Source organism: Castanea sativa, chromosome 2 (genome assembly GCF_040712315.1).
Source record: "Castanea sativa cultivar Marrone di Chiusa Pesio chromosome 2, ASM4071231v1".
Lineage (NCBI taxonomy): Eukaryota > Viridiplantae > Streptophyta > Magnoliopsida > Fagales > Fagaceae > Castanea > Castanea sativa.
In genome coordinates this window covers 17,263,125-17,287,512 of record NC_134014.1, presented here as the reverse complement: position 1 = coordinate 17,287,512, position 24,388 = coordinate 17,263,125, and the positions used below count along the sequence as shown (strand labels likewise).

Here is a 24,388-nt window from a genome sequence, read left to right as displayed (position 1 = left end):
TGTACTACCTCATTATGCTGAGTCAATTGTCATGCGTCAACTATCAACAACAGGATGAATTTTACTCATAGAATATTAATTATAAGAAGTAATAATGTATCACACGTAACACGAGAAATCTAGAATGCTCTTTTCACATAGTTTTTGTATACATTTGTCTCGGACTTTGTCAAATTCCTAGTGTTAAAATAAAAAAATAAAAAAAATTAGTTAGAGTATAAGTTTAATTACAAAATTGGTTGTAGTATTAGGTTACAACATTACTTGAAATCTTTTTATTAAAGGTGAATTTTGACAAATTTACCATTAAATTACATTTTCTTCTTATATCTTTCATACTTGCAAAAATCAATAACTATATCATCAATAAATTATCTAAATTACAAGTTTTTGTAATTTAAAATTATGTATAAAATATAAGTTTATAGACCATATAATAAATAATATTTGATTGACACAAAATTTAATTGTGTATTAACAACATAAAAAACATACAATTTAATAATTAGATTTTCAAATTAAATATGTAGTAATATTTATCTTATTGAGTAAAGTTGTAATCTTAAATTACAACTAATTTTATAGCTAAATTTTGTCTTTAGATAATTATAAACGTAATAACCAATAGCTTTCTAACTCAATTGATATCTTTTGGTACAAAAAGAAAAATAGAAAGAAAAGAAAACATGAGTGATGGAACAAGAGAAAAACTTTTATACTGCATTATTCACTTGAAGGGGGCGGCTATTCCACTCAAAACTAAGGTCGCAATTCAAACAAAACCCAACAACGGTCAATTATTATTATTACTATTTTTGATATAGATATTTAGATACAATGAATTTGAATCAATGAGATCATTTACATTATAATTACTTTTATCATCATGTCAAAACATATAAGAATTACACCAACATATTTTTTTTATATATATTTTTTTGTTTAATACTATTCATTTTTATTAAATGAATCAATGCACGCAATCAAACAAAAAATATATATAAATATTGGTGCTCTCACTAAATTGAAGATGTGTATTCCGTGGTTAATTCCTAAATCCTTAAAAGTTTTGGGTAGGTCAATATTTTTTTTGTTTACTTTTTCTTTATTTTTCACTTCTTTAATTTTTTTTACTAGTTTCATGCTGAATTTGTATTCACCAAATTTGATGGTATAGTTTAAGTAGAATGAAACAACTGTTTTAACGAATGATTTTGTTGAAAGACCATTCCAGGAAAATCGTTTCACATTGCTCACTCAACTTGTACCATCAACAATAATGAAAAAAAATAGTTTTTATAAATCTCATCGCACCCTACGGTATTTTTGAAATTACAAAATGTAATCATTTCGAATTATGATGAATTGAATATATATGTTGACCTTTAGGGAAAAAAAAAAAAAAAAGCGCAGATGCTACTCATCTTTTATCATAAAGCGTAAAAATTAATTAATAATTTATTATTATAGTACTATAAATGAGATTCAAATCCAGTGTTGAGTTACATAGGTACTAAATCTAGCCCACGACGGATTAAAGCCCAAAATGATTTGATAGTGGCCCAGTGGCACTGAGGCTATAGGAAAACAATATATGGGAGGCAGCAATGATTCTTATTATAAAATTGTGTGTGAGAGTTTGGGCCATTCTAGGAGGGTGTGCTGCTGCCTGCAAATGAAACAAAACGAATTAGTAGAGTTCAATCAGACAGTGTCACCTGGAGCAGTGAGAGCTTCGTGCAAGGGAAAAAAACTGAACAATGGATGCGTTTAAATATCGTTTATTTTGTAAAAAATTAAAATTTGAAAATAATAAAAAAATAAATAAAAGGTACTGTTCATAAGCCTTATTGCACTGTTTATGTTCCATAAACAGTACAAGAGACGCTAAAAAAAAAAAAAAAAACCAAAAAATGCAGAAAATGCCAAACGCATGGAGTATCCAAACGGAGCTTATGTGCCAGATATTGGAAAGACAAGGTTTTTTTTTTTTTTTTTTTAATTCTTTAGTTGCAAAACATACATAATAAAAAATACAATTAGGATTTTTTTACAAACACGTCGAAGAGTTGAAATATCCTAATAGAATTCCAAATGCTTGATAGAAAGGTAATGTTATTTTCTAGAATGAAAATATTACTGTATTTAGTGTGAATCTTAAGTTAGGATTGAAATATTGCAATTAATGCTTAGCTTGTTAGAGGTGAAAATTACTTGGATTACCCGACAACTAGTTCTAGTAGGTGAAATCAGCTGTGTGTAAGATAAGTGATTACAAATGACTCATGCATGCACATTATAAAAAAGAATATAATACAATCAAGAGAGTACCAATAAAATATACATATATAAAATAATAATAATAAAGAAGTTTTTATTTATTGAATTCAAAATGTAAATATTGCTATAATTAGTAGCAAAAAACAAATTTGAAATGCGCACTAAATAAATTGTCTTACACTTAGCAACAAAGAATGATACATCCCAGTAACAAGAAAATAGTTGAAAACATAGCAGATAATATAGTGACTGATGGTCGAACACGTCCCTTATCCTTCCTTACTATCATTGCCTCAATTATTGGGAAATTCATAACTAAGACATAGAATGAGATGAAAACTTGTACAAGCATCTGGTCCCAATTGCCCACAAAGATCACCCTGACAAGTCCACCAATGAAGGAAACCAAGTTCAAGATGATTAGAGAAACCATAGGAACAAGAAACATATTTGATGTTTGGAAATCAAATTTGCCCATTTTGTATAGTTTCACTTGTTCAGCGTCCTCAACTTTGTTGGTGGGCAAGAAATTGGCTTCTCTTGTTCCAATCCTCTTCATAATAGCATCTAAGCTTCCATATATAAGTGAGATGTAATTGACTTCATCATCCATATCCTTTGTTCATTTCTCCATGTTTGGAATGATCCTCCAGTTGAAAGAACCTCTTGTAAATGTTTGGAAATGGCTGATGAAAAGATGAACAAAAATATAACAAAGTAGGTTTCTGAAACCTGTCAACAAGTATTGATGATTATTAGGAAATAGGATTTTTTTTTTGGGGGGGTGGGGGGAGGATAACTTCATAATAAGGGAGAATTTGAATCTTTAAAATCTTCATTGAAAACACCAGGAGGTGCTAGTTGAGTGATGAAGATACTTGCAAGATGTGGAAAATGTTTTATGTACTATTAAAAGTAAAGTAACAAGAGGGCATGATAGAAATGTGTGTATATTCTTACCTTAGGGTACAATGGGATGTCATTAAGTAGACATAACTGAGGAATAGTAGCAAAACACCATAATGACAAGAAATATGAAATGGGGTGAAATGCAAGTTGTGCATAGCACAAGCTCTCAAATATAGACATTCTTGTTGGTCCATATATAAGAGGGCAGAACTTTGAGAAATTGACTTCAACCAACCCAGAGCTCCATCTCATGCCTTGAATCAAGAAGTCATTCAAATTGGTGGTGCCACTTCCTAAGAATTGTGGCCTCAATGGATCACAATAAACCGAAATCCAACCTTTGCAATGTAAGGTGAACCCTGTAAAGTAATCTTCCACCACAGAATTATATAAGAAACCAACCTGCAAATGAGAAGTCAAAATATTTTATATGTAATATCATTTGTCTATAATTGAAAAACTAATATAGGAAGGGAAGATGATAGGAATTCTACAAAGTTTACTATATTACCAATACAATCGTGTTACCAATTACAAAATATAATTTAGATATTCATTTATTATGCTTTTGAAATCTACTAATTGCACAGATTGTCACATTAGTTTGTCTAGCTTATATAGTAAAATTTGTAATATAATTAACATTTTCCTATAGTGAAAGAATATCTCATTAGGTCTACTTGCCTCTTTGCCCCATTTAGTGTCATTTTCATAGGTACACGAGGCTAATAAATGAGTCTCTTCTAGCAATCCGTACTGGTCATTAATCACATAAGGCTTGTAGCTTCCGTGAAGGGATTTGATTAATTCATTCGACGAACCAAATGAATGTTTAAGTTCCTCAAGATCGATATCTAGAAAGTGAAATTAGTGGAACTAGCATCAGTCTCTCATATTAGTAATAAGTGACGACATTAGAAACAAGCAATCGTCATGACATTTTTTGTCAAGAGTCAAGACAAATAATATTTTAACTGCACAAAGGGTTACTTCCACACCAACTTCTCAGTTGAAATATTCACGTAACCCCTTTCTATAATTCAATGGAAACAGACAAAATCCCACAAACCTTGTATAGAAGAACCTCCACATAATGACACTCTTTTGATATAAAAACCTGTACCAGACAAGATCGGTCCCTGGAGCCCATCTGCACCTTGCCACAGTACCTAAAAAGGGTATAAATTTAAGCCAATATTGAAAAATTTTGTCTTCATCCAGTCTTAAAGCCTCGTACATGCATATGTAAGTATTCAGTTTTTGTTTCCATACCGAAAATACGTATCTCAGCTGACTGTCATAGATGTCATTCTTACTGATATTATGGAATCTTTGAGGGAATTGAACAAAAGCTAGCGAATGCAAGAACTTAGAGTCAAGATGAAAACACATTGCTCGTCTAGCTGAAGTCGGGTCATTGCAATACATATCACAATCCAGCACTAGTATGTAAGGGGAATTGCTTATCATGCACGAGACTCGTTGCTGCAATAATACTTGTCAAGTTCTTGATGCGTAAATGATACTGAATAAGTATATATAGCAGGGAAAGAGTACTCATACAAGGACATTGAGCGCTCCAGCCTTAAAATGGTGGGAATGAGAAGGCCTTTTTTCACGAGAAACATAAATAAGCAGAGGCGTCTTAACTTGGTCTACTTGCACTCTATCATTGGAATTATCCTGTATTACCTGGCAACCTCGCAAAATTAAATATTATATGGCAGGAATGATAGAAAAAGGAAGGAATATTAAAACATATAAAAGGAGAGGAAGAAATTAAGAGGCTGAAAGTAATTTGCTTTAGCATCTTATATTTAGTTTATTGAATATGCTTTGTTCATGTATGTTATACTTGATTCGTTGTCCAATGAATTACACTGTAGCTATCACAATGCAACATCATATTGTCTTGTTAAAATCAAGCTCATTAAGTAGTACTTTGAACCAAAATACTTCTTTTGTTGCCTATGTTACTACCATAAATTTTGACTCTATAGTGGATACAGAAATTGTATCCTACAAAGTAAACTTCCTGCAAACTATACCACTAGCAAACATAAAGACAACATGTCATTGATCTTATAAAATCAATATCCCTTTTCTTAATCGAAATCAACATAACAAATAGATTCTATACATGGTCTCAGATCAAATGCCTCCTTGTAGTTGTGAGTAACTACTTGATTCTTGAAAACACATTTTAATACGTTCCAATTCTTTTTTTCGTGGATCTATCATGTATCTACATACCACACTAACAACATAAGGAATATCAGTCAAGGTTCACATAAAAACACTAACAACATAAGAAATAGCAGTCAACATAAAAACACTCAACTGCATTTTGACTCCTTAACTAAACTAAGACGTATCTGTGGCGATTATTTAAAATTGGAAGCAAGCGGTGTACTATTAGGTTTAAGTATTAAGCATTCTAAACCTTCTAACACTTTCTTAAGATATTTCCTCTGGGATAACCAGAAGTTTCCCGTCCCTCTATCATGTTGAATTTCTATATCAAGGATCTTCTTGATAAGTCCAATTCCTTTGTGTCAAATTCATTATTACTCAATAAAGACTTCAACTTAAAATTTTCTTAATTACAATCTGAAGTACATCTTCTCCCTTGTTAGATTTGTTAGGTTCTAAGACCTTAGGGACTAATGTATTAAAACTCCAATATGTAATGTGTTGGCAAACCATGATCAAAACATAGAGTCTAGATTTAGGTTTACTGAAAGTGTGTTTAATTGTAAAATTGGAATCGAGTGATTGCAGAAATTATTGAAAAAAATCTGCAAGGCTCGATCTATCAAAAATTAAATTCGATGGATCGAATCTCGAGCAAAATTATTTTTCTGCAGAATTTTCAATTCAGCCCAAGCCTGTTTGACGTGTAGGGTTTTATGTTTTACTCCAAGTATAAAAGGAAAAACCTTAACTACGTTTTAGAAGTCCTTTTGAGTGTTGTGTGGTGAATTTTTTATGAGATCTAGAGGTGTTTACCTTCATACACACACATAGGGTTATTAAGATCAAGATTCGTATCAAGAGCTTGATAATCACTTTAGTTGCTGTTTAAAAAACTTAAAGAAAATCTGAAACCTTTGAGTAGAGTCTCAAAGTTACAAGTAGGAGAACTTGTGGTTGCAGCAGATCAAAGAAAGATGTAGTCCGTGGATTCGGAGCTATCACGTGGTCGTGGTAGTAAGTTTTCTACACGAGGTAATAATAGGATGTTAGTAGTCTAAGTCTTATTGTACAAACTTCAATTATTTCTTAGTAGATCTATTTTTTACCTTGAGGATAGCTAGGTTAAATCCTCCCCAATTTTTTACCGGTTAGGTTTTTCTGGGTTATCATATAGTTGTGTTTTTTATATTTCCGCATTATTTACATGATATGATTTATATGTGTTAATCTAGAACTGAATAATTTATCTAAGTAATCACTTGGCTAAATAACTAGGTTAAACATTTTGTGTTTAAGGGGTCTTAAACTTTACAAGATCATTTGATGCCTTCGAGCTATTTCATATATATATATATATGTATATATTTTCTCTTCTAAGTCCCCATGGAGGAATGATATCTTATCCCAGAGAACTTCTAGTGGGGAAATCCACCTAGTTTAAAAGAATTTGACCAGTGGGCATCCTTGATTTAGAATAGGTATTGTTAGGGGTTGATGTATGTAATCCGATTTTGCCCTCAAGTAAACCAGCCAAGTGCTTTTTATGGTCACCTGCAGCAAATAGATTTGTCAATTGAGTATTGCTACAAGCGGTTCTCTCTATACGCTAAGATCCTAAGATTTTAGCTTATCAACTTATCTAGTATAGCAGGCGGTGTAAGGGAATATTAGACAACATGGATCTGATGTATGATGAACTATTTGGCTTACCATAGAATTGTTCTGAACTTTTCGATGAATGGATCTTGGAACATCGGGGGCTAGAAAAATTGAAAATACATGCTAGAAATGAAGTGGATACCAGTTAAAAGAATGAAAAAATCAATAGAAATAATAGTTTTAGGTTGGCAACCATGAAGAATTGTAACATTTTCGAACTTAGTTTGTCTAGTTGTTTAGTGTAGAAATATTCAATTAAACAAAATAAATGAAGTTCAGCGCAATTGAAGACTTAAGAAATCTTAAAAATTAAACTGCAGATAAGTTTCACTTATCTCAACCGATAAAGATCCACACCTTGACCAAATGAGATTTTTGTAAATTTCATATCTGGCTTTTTCTTTCAGCTGTTTGATCTAGGGTTTTGATAGAATTGAAGGATATTTAAATAAAAACACTAGAGCATGTTTTTACACATTCAAGAGGGTAGTGTTTTGCACACAGGTCTAGAGATTTTTCATACCATTTTGAAGCTACAAATAGAGACCTTGGGCAAACAACAGATCCAGTTTTAAAGCAAAGGTGCTGCATCAAGTCAACCACAGTTGCTGGTTTAAATTTTTGAGTGGAGATCTCAAAGTCACAAACTAGTGTATTTGTGTGAAACAGTTTCACAGTAGAAGAGTCTGTGGATTTGAAGTTACGTGCGGTCATGCCAGTAAGCACTACATGAGGTAGCAGTTGATTTAGGATTAAATCTATTATACAAACTACAATTCTATTAGTGAAATGTTGCTTTGAAGATTATTCAATTTAAATCATTTCCAAATTTTTTACTATGAAACTATAGTTCCAAAAATTTTTTGTGGATCATTATTCTTGGTGTTCTTGTGATTTGTGCTTGTTTGATGTGTTAATCTTATTAATCAATATCATAATTAATCTAATTAATTATTTGGTTAAAAGTTAATTAAATCTGAGACAATTGGGGTCTAAAAGCCTTACAATAGTGTTGTCTATGTTATTACCATGGAAACACGTTGGAATAGTTTATGCAATAGAGAATTTGTGTAAATTGATAGGCCTTCCATTTTGGTATTTCTAGGTTCTAATTCTATGGCCTTACTGTGACGTAAGAGTGGTTGATTGCAGTTTGTGAATTCAAGAGGTAAGTGGTATTTGCATGTTTTAACTATCAAAACTATGGTTATAATGAAGAAATATTTACATTTATGTATACATCTTGTTTCATACTCTCGAAATTTTTGATCCTGATAATTACAAGAAAGCCTTGATTACTTGTTAAAATATTGTGGGATGTGCTGAGTTTTATATATATATATATATATATATATAGATATATATATATATGTATGTATGTATGTATTTATGTATGTATGTATGTATGTATGTATGAGACATTTCAAGGGTATGAATATTTTGAAAATATTATGGTTTTAGTTGCCTATCATTTGCTTTGAAAAAGTCACTGCTCAGTTTTAGTCATGATGTTTTGAGAAAAGGGATTATGAATATTTTCCAAAATTATTGTGGTGAGAAATTGTCTTGAGAACTTCCTATTTTTTTACTCATGAAGTTTTTTAAGATTTGTTATGTGTCATTTTTTCTTGCAAAGATATGGAAATATCATGATATTAACTTATCTATTTTGCAAAGGTTGTATTGAATCTTTTTCGTAAGATTTGTTTCGAAACATATTGGTTGTGGGCACTTTAAGAAATAGTTTTAAAACCCTAATACGACAATTCATGAATAGTGTTAGGCTCATAATTTATTGTAATTGGCTAATCTTTTGATAAAATGCACTTTACTTGTAATGGGGTAAATCTAAGATGGGTTTAGTACTTCAAGAAACATATTATTCAAGTCAAGCATTAAAGACATAAAGATTAGTCCAAGAAACAAGTGAAGAAATGTTGTTTATTAAGTCTCGACAGATAACTCAATAGAAGCCTGTTATCGAGACTTAATGTAAAGTTTGATAGATAGCTCGACAACAACTAGACATGGCAAAACGGGTCAAATTCTCTAACTCGACCCGAAAAATATCTGACCCGAACCCGATTTTTTTAACCTGAAGTAAAAACAGGTTGACCCATAACCTGACCCGATTTTTTGCAGGTCAACCCGACCCGACCCGACCCAAATAACTCGTGACCCGACCCATTAAAAAAAATTCGCTACAAAAATATTTAGACTACGTCCTAATACTAGGTGCATAAAGCACAAAGCACCAGAACCAATAGCCAATAAATTATAGATATAGACAACAGACAAGACAAGACAATAACTTCACATTCAATTTGATTATTTGAGTTTCACAACCAATAAAGCTTCACAGAAATGAGAGAATGAGATAAGACAACACAAGACAACCATTTAAAAAAAAAATCTCATTCAATTTGACTAGTTGACTAACTGTACTCCAAAGCCAAAGGCAAAATCACAAACGTGAAACATGGTTCCTCTACTCTTGTCTCTTGCGCCTCTGCCCTTCTTTTCACACTTTCACACATTTGACATTTCACACATTTGCTACTTTGGTCCATGACATGTAGTATTTTTTTTTTTTTTTAATCTTTTGTAGGAATGATATTATTAGTGATGTAAACTTAAGATGGTTTGCTGGCTTACTTATTTTGTTTATTTTAAGTTCTATCTCTTTTTGAAGTTGTAAACTTGTAATTATATGCATTTTGATAGTGAACTATTAACATTGAAGACTTTTTCCATAATGAATTTATAACTATAAATAATTTTTGTCATGCTCAAAACTGTCATAATTGAAAGGATATTAACAAGTGGCATTAAGTGCAATTCATTTCCTTAATTGATTTTATTCATTCTCTCTAAACAGGTTGTCAAAGTCATTGATTTTTTTTTTTAATTGAAAAAAAAATCTTGTTTGAAAAATACGAGTCAACCCAACCCGCAACCCGATTGACCCGTGTTAGGACATATGTGATTCATGTTAGGAACATATGTCAATATAGAATTCATTAATCCTTTGACAAAACGCACTTTACTTGTATTTGGGTAAATCTAGGATGTATTTAATACTTCAAGAAACAAGATTTCAAGTTCAAGTATTAAAACCATGCAAGTCTGTCCAAGAATCAAATGATGAAGTGCTAGATTTTAAATCTCGACAGCTAGTATCTATTGGGGTTTAAAAAATTGTTTAAGTCCAATGCTCGACAGTTGCTCGATAGATAGGGTATCTATCGAGGTTTGTGAAAATCAGATTTTCAGTTCTGATTTCAATCCAATCTGTTAGTATGTGTTTAGGCATTATTTTCTCACAACCCTAAACATATATAAGGATTATTTTAAGGGTCGTCACAGTGAGCACAGTTGCACGAGTGTGAAGCAAAGTATTGTTCATGCAAATTGTGACCAGAAACCAAATTTGCCCTAGTTCTTCTTTCTCTTGAAGAAGCTACTGTGTTTGTATACCGTAGGGTTTTGTGACCAAGGAGTTTCGTAATCTTCATCATGTGATGAACTGAAGAACTTTGCAGCCAACATCCTTCTCAAGTTGGTGATTAAGTCATGTATTGGAATCCGCGCCTCTATTGGTTAGTCACGTATTGGGAGCCATGCATTAAAAGGAGAGATTGTCACTACAAAATAAGTCCAATTGGGTATTGGGGTATGAATTCAATTGTAGGTTGGTATAAGGTACTTGGATTCCTTTACTTGTAACCGCTTGTTATGATAATAGTGAATTCTTGGGAGTGGTGACCTTAAAATCACCCGGTCAAGTTTTTGCCTTAGAGGTTTTCCCCATTCGTAAACAAATTACCTTGTCAACTTTATTTTTCGCTGCATTTTATTTTAGTTGGTGATTTGTTTGTGCTGCCACGTATATTGCATGTTAATTTGATTAATTAATAAACTTGGCTAATTAATCAATTTATTCATCACAATGGGTCAATATATTCTTGATCTATCAAGTGGTATCAGAGTAGACACACTCTAATTAGGTTTTGGTATCAGAGCAGACACACTCTAATTAGGTTTTAATCTTTGTTATGTAATTCATTGCCCCTGTTTGTCATGGATAGAGGACAGTTACTCATTATACCTCCGTTATTTGATGGTACTAACTATGCATACTAAAAAGTACGCATGAGAGCTTTCTTGCAGTCTCTAGATGAGAAAGTGTAACAAGCTGTGGAAATAGGCTGGACCAAGCCAAAGGAAACGCTGGCTGATTGGGATGATGCTAAGATCAAAGATGCAAACTTCAACAGCAAGGTATTGAATGTTTTATTCAGTGCTGTCACGAATGAGGAGTTTAAGGAGATATCCTCCACTGAAACTACAAAGGAAACATGGACCATTCTCTAGACAACTTATGGGGGAATAAAGGTTGTTAAGGACTCGAAACTTCAGAGGCTCACTACTAGCTTCGAAGAGATTAAAATGGAGGAGGATGAGTCATTTGATGAGTTTTATGCCAAGCTCAAGGACATAGTGAGCTCAGCTTTTAATCTTGGAGAAACTATTCTCGAACCTAAGATTGTGAGAAAGGTACTTAAATCTCTACCCGAGAGATTTCATGCCAAGATCACCACTATTGAGGAATCAAAGGACATCGATAAAATTCCTTTGATAGAGTTGGTTGGCAATTTGCAGATCTATGAGTTGGGTTTGACAAGGATTGGGAAATCAAGTAAGGGTAGGAGCATTGCACTGAAGGCCAAGAACAGTGACACGAATGAGTCTTCAGACAACGAATATTCTAAAATGTAGTCCTACATCACAAGGCAATTCAAGAAGTTCATGAAGAATGCCAATGCAAAGGACTTTGTCAAGAATCATAGGTAATCTAGTTCTTCTCAATCTAAGAGCCAAGACAAAGGAAAGGGGGATGCTAGGGATGGTGGTTAGTACACTGTTCCCTTAGGACCCAAGTGTTTTAGGTGTCAAGGCTTTGGTTACATGAAACAAGAGTGCCCTACTTATCTCAAGTCCATCGGGAAGAGCAAGGCACTTGCTGCTACTTTGAGCGACACTGAACCTGAGGATAGTTCCGAAAATGAGGATGATGGAATCCTAAATGCCTTCACCACCACTATCAATCCTACTGAGGGGGTTGTAGAAGATATGGATGAAGAAGAGGACTTGGTGGAGTCAAAGTTTGAGAAGATGGATAAACAAGATGACATTCAAAAAGCCTATGCAAAGTTATACAAGGTCTCCGAAAAGCAGGAGAAGTTGTATAGGTTGGCTACTGAGAAGCTCAGTGATGTGGAGCTCCAACGAGAAGAAATCTCCACAAAGTTTTATGAAGCCAATCAGACTATTGGAGCACTGAGGTTTGAGAACAATTTCTTGGCTGAGAAGACCAAGAAGCTTGAAGCGGAGCTGTTTCAAGTCAGAGCTCAGTTGGAGAGGACTTCAAGTGCAAAGCTTGATGAGATGCTCAGTATGCAAAAATCTGCCTCCAATCGAACCGGTTTAGGGTACGATTTATCTGCTCCTAATATTGCTTCTTCTAGTACTATTTTTTTTTTGTTTCTCTTGCTAATAATATTGAATCTGAAAATAATGATGTCAAAACCATGATAGCTAGTTAGAATATAGACAAGGATAAATCTATCTTAGGAGCACCCTCTAAGCTTACTAAGAAAGAAACTAAAAACCCTAGGGCCAAGAAGGGAAATGCTCAAAAGTCTAAACAGAAGAAGCAGCATCTCTGTCATCATTGTGGAGCAGCTGGACATACTCGACCTAATTGCTATAAGTGGCTAGCCACTCAACAGAGCAACAACATGGTCTCATCAGGAAACCTGAGTCAGTTTCCATCCTCTCTTGCTCCTCTTAGAGATCTCCTCAAACCCCTCATGTTCCTTTCCAACTTGAATGGTTGCAATTCTTCCCCCTCATTGCCGATTCAAGGGTACGCTAAAAGGAAAGGTTCCTCCAAGGTGTGGAAGGACTTTAAGTGATTTAGTCACTTTTCTCTCTCCCTTTTTTTGTGTGTGTTTGCATTACTTGTGTGTTTTGCTTTATTGTTTTGAGTCAGTCTAGTTTTTATGCATTGATTTGTTTAAACATGTTTTTGTTTGTGTGTTTTTAGTTTTGCTTTATTTTGTTTTTCAAAAAAATAAAATAAAATAAATTTGAAAAATCAAAAAAATATAAGAACAGTGTGTGTTTGTGTACATTGGTACTTGTGTACCTTGAATGGCCAATGAAACAAAATTTTCTAAATTTTGTATCTCTTATAACTTAGATGAGCATCTCTATGCACAACTAAGCAAGTGAGTTTTGTGGCTCATGTTTGTGATAAGTAAGATTAAGTAATCTCTTGTACTTAACACTGATATCACTCCTTTTATCAGAAGGACTAAAAAATCATAAAAGAAAGACATAAATAATTATCTCAGTACTAAAACTCGTCAATCATAAAATATCTGTGTGCAATTCATAAAAGCTGTGCTCGGTAAGGTGTAGCACTTGCATAGCAAAATTAGGATGTTCAAGCTTATATAATTGGGTACTTTCTTTTCTCTCTTGTATGCCCATGCATGATATGCTTAAAAAATATATATGCAAAGAACATGAAAAGCAAAAAGAATCAAAATGCTTTTAATATGGTTGCAAGCGTGTTTCTAAGAGATGTGAAAGTTATATGATGTACCTCCAAGGTAATAGTCCCCATCAAACAGTTATGACTTTGTGTGAATGTATTTAATCCTCCCATATCACTACTTTTCACATAATGATGTACTTATGCTCTTTTGCAAAAGTTTCACACACAACACATATGATCTTTGCTAATTTTGATACTATTGTACAGGTACAATATGATTTGGTCATCACAAGGAATACATGTGGTAGTATATGCTTTCTAAACTGTCTAAACTTGTTTTTAAATAAAATTTGGTTAGACTTGTTTAGTGTGTTTCAATCTAGGAATGCTTTGCATTGAGGATTAAGGTTGTGTTTTTGTGCTTAACATACTATTTGAATACTTGCCTTGATGGTTATCTTGGTTGTATTCATCTTGTGTTATTTCTCCTCCTTGAAATCTCTTCTTTAGGATTCTCGACAGATAGCTCGATACCTCCTCAATACCTACTCGATAACTCCTCGATACAAGCCTCTTCTATCAAGATTTCAGGGTTTCTCTCGATACTTCTTGATAGATAGCCCGATCCATCAAGCCAAATTCTTTGAGGTCTCTCTCTGCTCAATAGCTTTTAGATACCTTCCTCGATCTATCGAGATTTAATGCCGTCGATACCTCCTTGATACCTCTCGATCTATCAAGAATTTGTTCTCGATAGCAGCTCGACACCTCGTCGATCTATCGCAGATGCATTTTCTATATATATATATATATATATATATATTAGGTCTGACCCGGTTTTATGCAAAATCAAATATCTCGATTTCTCTCACTTCTCTCTCGACCCAAAACCCTTCTTTTCACCAAAATTCCTCCTCCAATCAAGATTTCAGCCTAATTCTTGTCCAAATCTCTTGGTATATGCTCTAAATCTTTCTTTTTTCCCTTTCTTCATGCATTTCTCGCATTTTTGTGACCTAGGTTTTAGGTTTGGGAGAATTTTGGGGGTTTTTGTGATTTTGTCAAAAATTTTGGGTTGGATTTTGTTAAAATGAATTCACATGATCATGCATTGCATCCTAAGTTCATTATAACAATGTTTCATGCATTCTAAGATTGTGTGACTGTTTATACACTGTGAGTGCTGTTAGGTTGGATTGAGTTTTTGCCCATGATGCAATTTTTTTTGCATGTAACATGTTTGTGCATTATCATGCATTGCACGTTGTCTTTTACTCCTTTCATGTGCCTTGTATTTATGTTGTGACTCTGTTTCTCTCTCTCTCTCTCTCTCGAGTTTAGTCTCCATATTGTGGCACCTAAAAAGCATGTTCTGTCCAAAAACCCAATTTGTCATGCTTCTTCTGCTTCTTCTTTTCCCCCAGATTCTGTTCGGTTCTGTGATGAGAAGGCACAAAGTGACTTCTTTGAGAACTTCTCTGACCGAGCGATTCATTCTGAACGTCAGGTCATTCTATTTGACTTCCCAAACACTCCTCTACCTAGTGCATTTAGCTCTCGGTGTCCCGACATGTTTTATAGGAGTTTTACTCGAACATGCACACCATCGATACCTCTGTACCTTGATTTACTACAGTATTTCATGCTACACGTATCATAGTCACCTTGGACTTCATTTCCAATATACTACATGTTCCTAAGGTGGCTTGTCCAGATTACCCTAGTCATCCTCGTCTCTCTTTCATCTCTAGAGTCGAGTTGGCCTCACTCTTCTGTAAGAAGGCCCTATTGTTGGGAGGTACTCTAAATTACTCTACAACTGAGTTTGCTAAGGGTCCGCAAATCTTTAATCTGGTGTTAATCTTTGTACTCATTCCACGGTCTCACTAACCTTTGTACTTATTCCACGGTCTCACTATAATACTATCACTGAGCCTCATGCTCATTTCCTTTTTCCTTCATGGAAGGTCTTTCTATAGACTTTCTATCACACATGATAGAATCTGTTATAGATTGTTATCGAGACACGGCTACATGTGATAAGCTCATATTTCCTTCGGCTATCACACGCATCCTCACACACTTGCATGTCACTATTCCTCCCTCTACTCACTTCTATGTCATTGGTTCCATTAGCAAGGAGTCTATTCAGAGGAGTGCAGCACAGCTCGCTACAAAGTGGCCACATGTGAAGCCTACGGATGCAACCCCTGCTAACCCTACAACCCCTTCCTCTCAACCCTCTTCCTCCTCTACCCCTTCTTCCTCATCTAGGGCAACTATCTCCCTTGCTGACATCATAGAGCAGCTTCAGCACATGCATACTGATTTTGGTAGCCGTCTTGACCATCTAGCCAATGAGATGTGTCAGATGAACACCAGAGTTGGTCGCATCACTCACCTCCAGTCTCTCCTTGGTGGATTTGCGCCCTTACCTTCACTTGAGCATGTTGAGGAGTCTTCTTCTTCAGATGGTGGAGATGATGATGATGATTCTTTTGGCTCAGAGTATGATGATGATATGATGACCTCTTGGTGATACACTGTTTGTCACTCGTGACAAAAAGGGGAAGTTATTTTGTAGATGAGAGTAGTCTAGGTCTTAGGGGGAGAACTAGCATAGGATATACTAGATAGGGGGAAAGTGTTTTTGAGGGATGTAATGAGGTCTTTTCTCATTACATGTACCATGGTCTTATGACCACTTTTATCACATACATTGTATTCCTTGATATATATATATATATATATATATATATATATATATATATATATATATATATATATATGTATGTATGTATGTATGTATGTATGTATGTATGTATGTATGTATGTATGTATGTTTTCTTCACCTTTATCTCACATCTGTTGTTTCTTTTCTATCTTTATGCACATGTTTCTTCTTGTATACAAATTGTCTATGTTTCACACTTGTTGCTTTGATGAATCTTGTTTAAATGTTTCAAATAAGACAGGTTTCAAGTCTATCATCATGCCATGATCTCTCTTTTTTGCAAAGTCTTCAAGAGTTCATTGTAGGGTTAGACTTATGTACATCTGTAAATTATGGGACAGTTATGTTAGACTTCTCTCATAATTGTTTTTTGTGGTTTTGTCACGGAATGCCAAAGGGGGAGATTGGTAGGGTCATAATTTATTGTAATTGGTTAATCCTTTGACAAAATGCATTTTACTTATAATTGGGTTGATTTAAGATAGGTTTAGTACTTTAAGAAATATGTTGTTCAAGTCAAGTAGTAAAGACATGAAGATTGTCCAAGAAACAAGTGAAGAAAAGTTGTTCATTAAGTCTTAACAGATTGCACAACAGAAGCCTGCTATCGAGACTTAATGTGAAGCTCGATAGATAGCTCGACAACAACTCTATCTATCAAGAATTACGATTTCAGAATTTCCAGATCTAAAATTCGGCCCAAGCTTAAGTATTTGTTTAGGGTTTCTTTTCTCAAAACGCTAAATATATATAAGGCTTATTTTAAAAGCCATCACACACAGATACAGAGACCAAGAGACTTATTTTCTCTGTGTGAAGCTACTACGTTCGTACGTCATAGAGTTTTGTAACCAAGTGCTTCTTGATCTTCATTGTTGATGAAGTGAAGAACTTTGCAGCCAATAACATCTGTTTAAGTTGGTGGAGTTAGTCACGTACTAGGATCCGTGCAAAGAGTTAGTCACAAATTGGAGATTTGTGCATTAAAGGAAAGAAGTAGTACAAGATCATAGAAAGAAGTACTATAAGATCAAGTCCAATTAGGTATTGGAGCAAAGGTTCAATTGTAGGTTGGTATTTCGAGATAAGCCAGGGTAGTTGTTAAGATTCCTTATACTTGTAACCGTTTGATTGTTGATTAGTGGATTCTTGGTAGTGGTGACCTTATATACCCGGTGGAATTTTTGTCTTGCGAGGTTTTGCCCATTTGTCAACAAATTACCATGTCAAATTTATTTTCTGTTGCATTTAGTATTTTTGGTGATTTGTTGGTGCCTCCACGATTTGCATGCAATTGAACCTAATTAATCAACTTGGGTAATTGAATTAATTAACCGGAGTCAAGTCATCTTAACCCAACAAATAGAATCATGAAATCATAGCTAATCCCCAAAGAGGGATCCCAGCCAACTTTCAGTTCCAAAGAGAGAGCCATGCCAAAGAAAGGGTTCCAGTACCAAAGAGAAGACCGCAAAACTTGTCAATAGGGCATAACATTGACCATGAGTAGAAAGATCTAGGGAATTGTTTTATGTGATTGTGTTTGATGATGTATCATATTTTATGACCCTATTGACATTATAAGAAATATTTTCCTGCATTTTTATGAATAGCTTTTGTGATCTTGATACCTTGCAAAGTAGTGATTTTGTGAAAGAAAAAAAATATGTAATTTTTTCTGAACAGGTTCGCTCCCACATCCGAGGTTAGCAAGTCCTCTTACAATCTTACTAAAGTATCTCAACCACCCTTAATTCCCATTCTTTCAGATGGCAGAGGTAATCGGGAAGCAAATATTCCTTAGGTAAAGGCAGTTGCAGCTTAGTTGGATGGGAGACTTTATTTGCTAAAGTTTTAGTTATGTATTGAGAAATAGAGTGGAATGATCTCATTAGAGCTCTTATTGATTGAGGAAATTTTACAGAGTTTTTATTATATAATATTTGATTTGATTCATGGTTTCTATATGATATAGAGATATATATAGGTTGAATATTTAGGTGATTCATGCTTTCCAGGCCCGGGTTTAGAGAGTGACAGTGGGTTTGTTTAAATAAGAGTTTAGGTGAAATCAAAGTTATGAATACTATTTCAGAATCTGATTTGGTGAAACAGAACCCTAATTGGTATAACTTATAAGTACATATTTCAACTAATATGTAATCCTTAAGCTTAAATATTATTGATTTCATTTCGTTATTGAAATGAAATTGACTAAATCAATCTTATTGATTTCATTTCGTTCCGGCCGAAACGACTGGAATATCCATAGTTTTAAAAATTGAAATTGACTAAGAACCAGAAAAAGGACTAGTTATTGATTTTGTGGTCCGACCATGATCAAACCGGTGTTCAAACTAATGATATCATAATTAATATAATTTAAAATATTCAAATAAAGTTTATGTGAATTTTTATTTTTCATAAATTATATTAAGAAAATATAAAAAATTGAAAGATTTTCTTTATGCTTCCTTTTTTCTTTTTCCTAATTATGATTGTTGACAAAGTATAGTTTGTTATATACAAAGTACATTATAAGTAATTGTTTAATAGTTGAACTTTAACTTTTAACTATGACAAAAAAAAAAAAAAAAACCAAAGTCCAGAAAACGTCAGAATGACTAGACAAGTCACTCATTTTATTCCCACTTTCCTAGTCACACGTTTACATTTGTTTTCTTTTTTTTTTCTTTTTTGTTTTCCGCTTAAATCTATCACCACATTTTACCAGGCTAAAATAGCCATATATCACCGTTTGGAAAAATATGTATAGATCTACCACTATTTATAAAATATTTTGCAATCCACCACCTTTTTGAAACTCGAATTTGCCGTATAACTCAAGTTCCAAAAATTTGAGTTCTTTGAAAAATTAGCCTTCAAATTTGCAGTGCAATTTTATATGAAACTCAAGTTGCATAAAAAAATTTCAAAATTTTTCCATGGAACTCGAGTTCGTGGAACTTAAGTACCATGAAAAACTCGATTTCCCCAAACTCAAGTTCCCAATTAGTGGTAAATCCCTACATATTTTAGAAATAGTAGTAGATTGCAAAATATTTTCAAAAACAGTAGTATTTGGCTATTTTGATTCACGTTAACACCTACCATTAGTTCCTTTCCCCACACTTTTTCGGTAACTAATATAGTAGACATCCTCTCACCTACTCTCTCTCTCTCAAATCTCAAGTCTCTCCCTTTTTTAAGATAAGTTCTTGATCGTCTTCCTCAACATTTTATTCCAGTCAAAGCTCAAAGCATAGCCTTCTCATACATATCATCTAATAGAAAAAAAAAATTTCCACCCACAAACTAGAGATTTTCCCCAATCTCATTTCAGTGCAAATCTAAGAAGTCTGTACCATTTCTAGTTTTTCTTCTTATTATTCTTTAGATACAAGAACTGGTTCAACTATACTGGTTCTTGGTTTTCTTGGTTGAACCTGTGGTTTCCGGTTTTTCTTACTTTTTCTTTAATTTTTTATTTTTAATGAGAACCAGACCGGATTGGTGTTTGTGACTCTGTTTCCCAATTGAATCGGTTGGTTCAATCTGGTTTTTAAAACCATGGGAATATCTCATATCGGCATCCAATCCAGTATGGTAATACAACATGTTCCACCTAAAATCAAATTCTAGCCAGTTTCAAAGTATTATGGACGTTCCCATCAATTTTGGCCAGTACCAGTTTTTGACTTTAATATTAATAATAATCCTCCTCCTCCTCCTCCTCCTCCTCCTCCTCCTTTACTTTTCTACGAATGCATGCTCGTCCTCCATGGGGCTAAAAAGAAGAGGTAGATTGGCATTTGACAGAGGACCAAAAAATTCCAATATAGTAAAGAATGTGTAATTCAACTATTAAAATTTTAAAATATGTAGTATGTTTATTTTATTGAGTAAGATTGTAGTTTAAGGTTACAGTCAGTTTTATAGCTAAACTTTGTCCAGTTGGATATCATTGTAAATGGTGGACACTTCCTGTCTCCAAATCACAATCACATAAGTCAACAAATTATAAAATTATGTGTGAAAAATGATTTTCTCTATAGCAGATTGCTCATTCTCTCACTTTCCTCCCTTAAATGCAAGAAAAAAACTATTACATACACCTTATTACACACATTTTTTTATAACTAAAATCACGTCGTCAACTCACGATTTTAGTAATAAAAAAAAATGTGCTCAACAAACACTAGCCTAAATGAAAATTCTATTTTATTAAAAAAAAATCACTTCCTAAAGTACAAGGTGCCATAATGTAGTCTTTGAAAACTGTTCCAATCGAAAATAAATAAATGGTATTTCAAAAATGAATAAAAGGAAGTATTAACCAATGCTCTAAAGGCATTGTTTAGGAGTTATTTTTAGAATTATTTTATTAGGGGAATGATAAAGCAATGAATGTTATTGACAATTTTTTATATTTTTCATTAAAATAATGTAAAAAAAATTTTATTATAATTTATTAACAATTATCTTAAAAATTCTCAAAAATAAAATAATTATTACCTTAAAAATATCCAAACATAATGCATAAATATATAAACAGTGAAAAGCCCACATTACAAGCTCCATCAGAGCTTGACAAATCTGTAAATGAAGATTTTTTATTATTTATTTTTTTGTCTTTTTCACTTAGAGTAAATGGAGTTCTCGAGATAGTTAACCCCACAATTAATGCCAAACTCACATTTGACTTTAGGCTTCTCGAGTCAACACCATAATTGTCTTAATAGCAAGTGTTGTGTACCAACTAGCAAATTAAATAATCTAGATCAAACAATCATCCTAGACCTCGTTAAAGTTTGACACTTTTATGAATTTTATATTTAAAGCGTTAAAGTTTGACACTTTTATGAATTTTATATTTAAAGCATTATTAATATTAGGCGTGCTTAAAACTTTATTCTTTCCTCTTTTTTATAAATAAAAATAACTTCTTCTTTTTCTTAGAAAGAAATAAAAATAACTTTAAGCTTCTCGAGTCAACACCATAATTGTCTTAATAGCAAGAGTTGTGTACCAACTACCAAATTAAATAATCTAGATAAAACAATCATCCTAGACCTCGTTAAAGTTTGACACTTTTATGAATTTTTTATTTAAAGCATTATTAATATTAGGCGTGCTTAAACCTTTATTCTTTCCTCTTTTTTATAAATAAAAATAACTTCTTTTTTTTCTTAGAAAGAAATAAAAATAACTTTAAGCCTCTCGAGTCAACACCATAATTGTCTTAATAGCAAGAGTTGTGTACCAACTACCAAATTAAATAATCTAGATCAAACAATCATCGTAGACCTCATTAAAGTTTGACACTTTTATGAATTTTTTATTTAAAGCATTATAAATATTGGGCGTGCTTAAAACTTTATTCTTTCCTTAAATAAAAATAAAATAAAAATAACTTCTTCTTTTTCTTAGAAAGAAATAAAAATAACTTTAGGCTTCTCGAGTCAACACCATAATTGTCTTAATAGCAAGTGTTGTGTACCAACTACCAAATTTAATAATCTACATCAAACAATCATCCTAGACCTCGTTAAAGTTTGACACTTTTATAGATTTTATATACTATAAAGCATTATAAATATTGGGCGTGCTTAAAACTTTATTCTTTCCTCTTTTTCATTAATAAAATAACTTCTTCTTTTTCTTAGAAATAAATAAAAATAACTTTAAGCTTCTCGAGTCAACACAAAAATTGTCTTAATAGCAAGTGTTGTGTACCAACTACCAAATTTAATAATCTACATCAAACAATCATCCTAGACCTCGTTAAAGTTTGACACTTTTATAGATTTTATATACTATAAAGCATTATAAATATTGGGCGTGCTTAAAACTTTATTCTTTCCTCTTTTTCATTAATAAAATAACTTCTTCTTTTTCTTAGAAATAAATAAAAATAACTTATTTGTAGGCATAAATGAATTTTCTCAATCTTCCTATCAGGCCACACGTTGACATCGCAACTTTAATTTGCACTGCAGTTGTCCTTGTCATTTCTTCAGGGCTGCTCTACTTGGAGCCCGGGGTTCAAACTAACCCCTTGAATTGGACAAAAAAAAAATTATTATAATATTTATTATCTCATTTTCCTTATTTTGACATTTAATTAAAATAAAATTTGAACATCATAATTTTAAGGCTAACTGAAATAAACTTAAATATAATCATTTTAATTCTTAACAATAACTTGACATTTTTAAACATAAAGGAAAATCTCAATAACAAACTAAGTTGATCTAAAATTTGGGAAAATTTTTTAATTAGCCTAACAACAAAACTAGAATTTGCTAATCTTAAACCTTAGAAAAAGCTCATTGAGATCTTAACAAATATTAAATAAATCAATCAAATGAGAAATTAGTGAATGAATAATTGTTTGACTATGTATATTGAAACAAATGTAGTTAGTAAGATTAATAATAAAAATATCATGCAACAATTTCAAAATACAAAGCATCCATGAAAGGTTTTCACTTTTCAAAGTAAATCAACCAAATGCTGAGAAACAATTGATGGGGTATCGAAAATTTATTTGTATTCCAGCAATAGAGACCAGTAGGCTTGCAGAAAGAGTAACCCTAGGACCACCATTTTTCTCATATCTTTTTTACAAATATTTTATGTGATAGATTGTCTATCACTTTTCATATAGACTCACCATTTTTTTTTATCATTTAAAATCTTTTACATCAAAGTTGTAACACAAAATATTGTGTTCATAGATTTTCTCTTGCACAAAACAACCTTGATACTAGGACACAGTCTAACAAAAAGAAAGGCAATGTTTGTTATGTCGTATGTTTTACACGCAATATGCTTTTATAACTTGAAAATATGAATTTAAATCACGTTATCAATTATAACTCAATCACACTGCATAAAATAATTTTGCCACACAAGAAAAGTGGTACCTCAATGAGAGAAGGGTGATCTCGAGCAGTGATCCCACTGCCATGCACTGGATCCAGTAATCTTCCTCTTACTTCTCTTATTGATTCCTTAAACATCTCGTATCTTTCCTGCACCAATATCACCATATCAGGTATTTGAGGCTGCTATACATAGAAATTTATGGCCAAAAGAAAACTAAAACGTCCACAAGTAATTAGGTAATACAAAATCAAAACTTTAGACACATACGTACACGTACTCATCAAGTAATACTGTACTAACTTTCACATAATTCAACACTAACACTACTTTATTATTTTCAATTAAGAACTTACCACAGAACTGCGAGAAAGAATTTATGAAAAAAGTTGTGTATATAAACAGTAGACGTATTGAACCCCCCCCCCCCCCCCCCCCACACAGGGAGGAAACTAACCTTAATCTTCTGTCTCTCTATCATGAACTCGGAACTCCCAGAACCTTCGTCATCATCCTTAGAAACCGCCGAGTAATAAGCCTCCGGGGACCTCGTCTTGAGTCTGTACTTCCTACAAAAAGGAAGCCACCACCTTGCAAAAGACCAAGCCTCCTTCATACCATGCAAAGTTATAGGAGACCCTCCATCATCTGAAAGATATACATGAAGCTTCTCGGGCGGGTAGTCAAGTGCCATGGCGGATAACACAGTGTTCATCACCTCCACAGTTGGTTCCTTGTCTGGATCTGTTGTGCATATGAACACATCAATCGCTGGGAGCTTATCATCCTCTGGCAATCTCTCTGGAAAGACTGTTCGAGTAACTGGACGCCACCGAAAAGCTTGGTCGAGGAGCCATGTGAAAGAGAGGAGGAGTTCAGAAGCGAAGACAAGAAGCCATGGTAGAAATAATGGTGTGGCTTTGGTGTTGGGATCTTGGTCTTGGAAGAGAAAAGAGGTTCTGTAGTAAGCCGTGAAAGCTAAAGCTATGGAGTGGAGAAGTGCATGTGATCTGTTTATGAATATGGAGAGAGTTTGGACATGGCAAACATGGAGAGGTAGGGAATCCTCCATTTCTTTCCCGAGCGCTGCCTGTACTACCTCAATTTCCTTGAAATGAATCTCAATTATCAATTATACGTAGCTATCTATTTGTACT

At 33.3% G+C, this 24,388-nt stretch overlaps 1 pseudogene; it reads right to left on the bottom strand.

Moving 5' to 3' along the window:
* Positions 1–2,445: 2,445 nt before the first annotated feature.
* Positions 2,446–24,303, bottom strand: LOC142626455 (quillaic acid 3-O-glycosyltransferase CSL1-like; annotated as a pseudogene).
* Between the last annotated feature and the right edge of the window lie 85 nt (positions 24,304–24,388).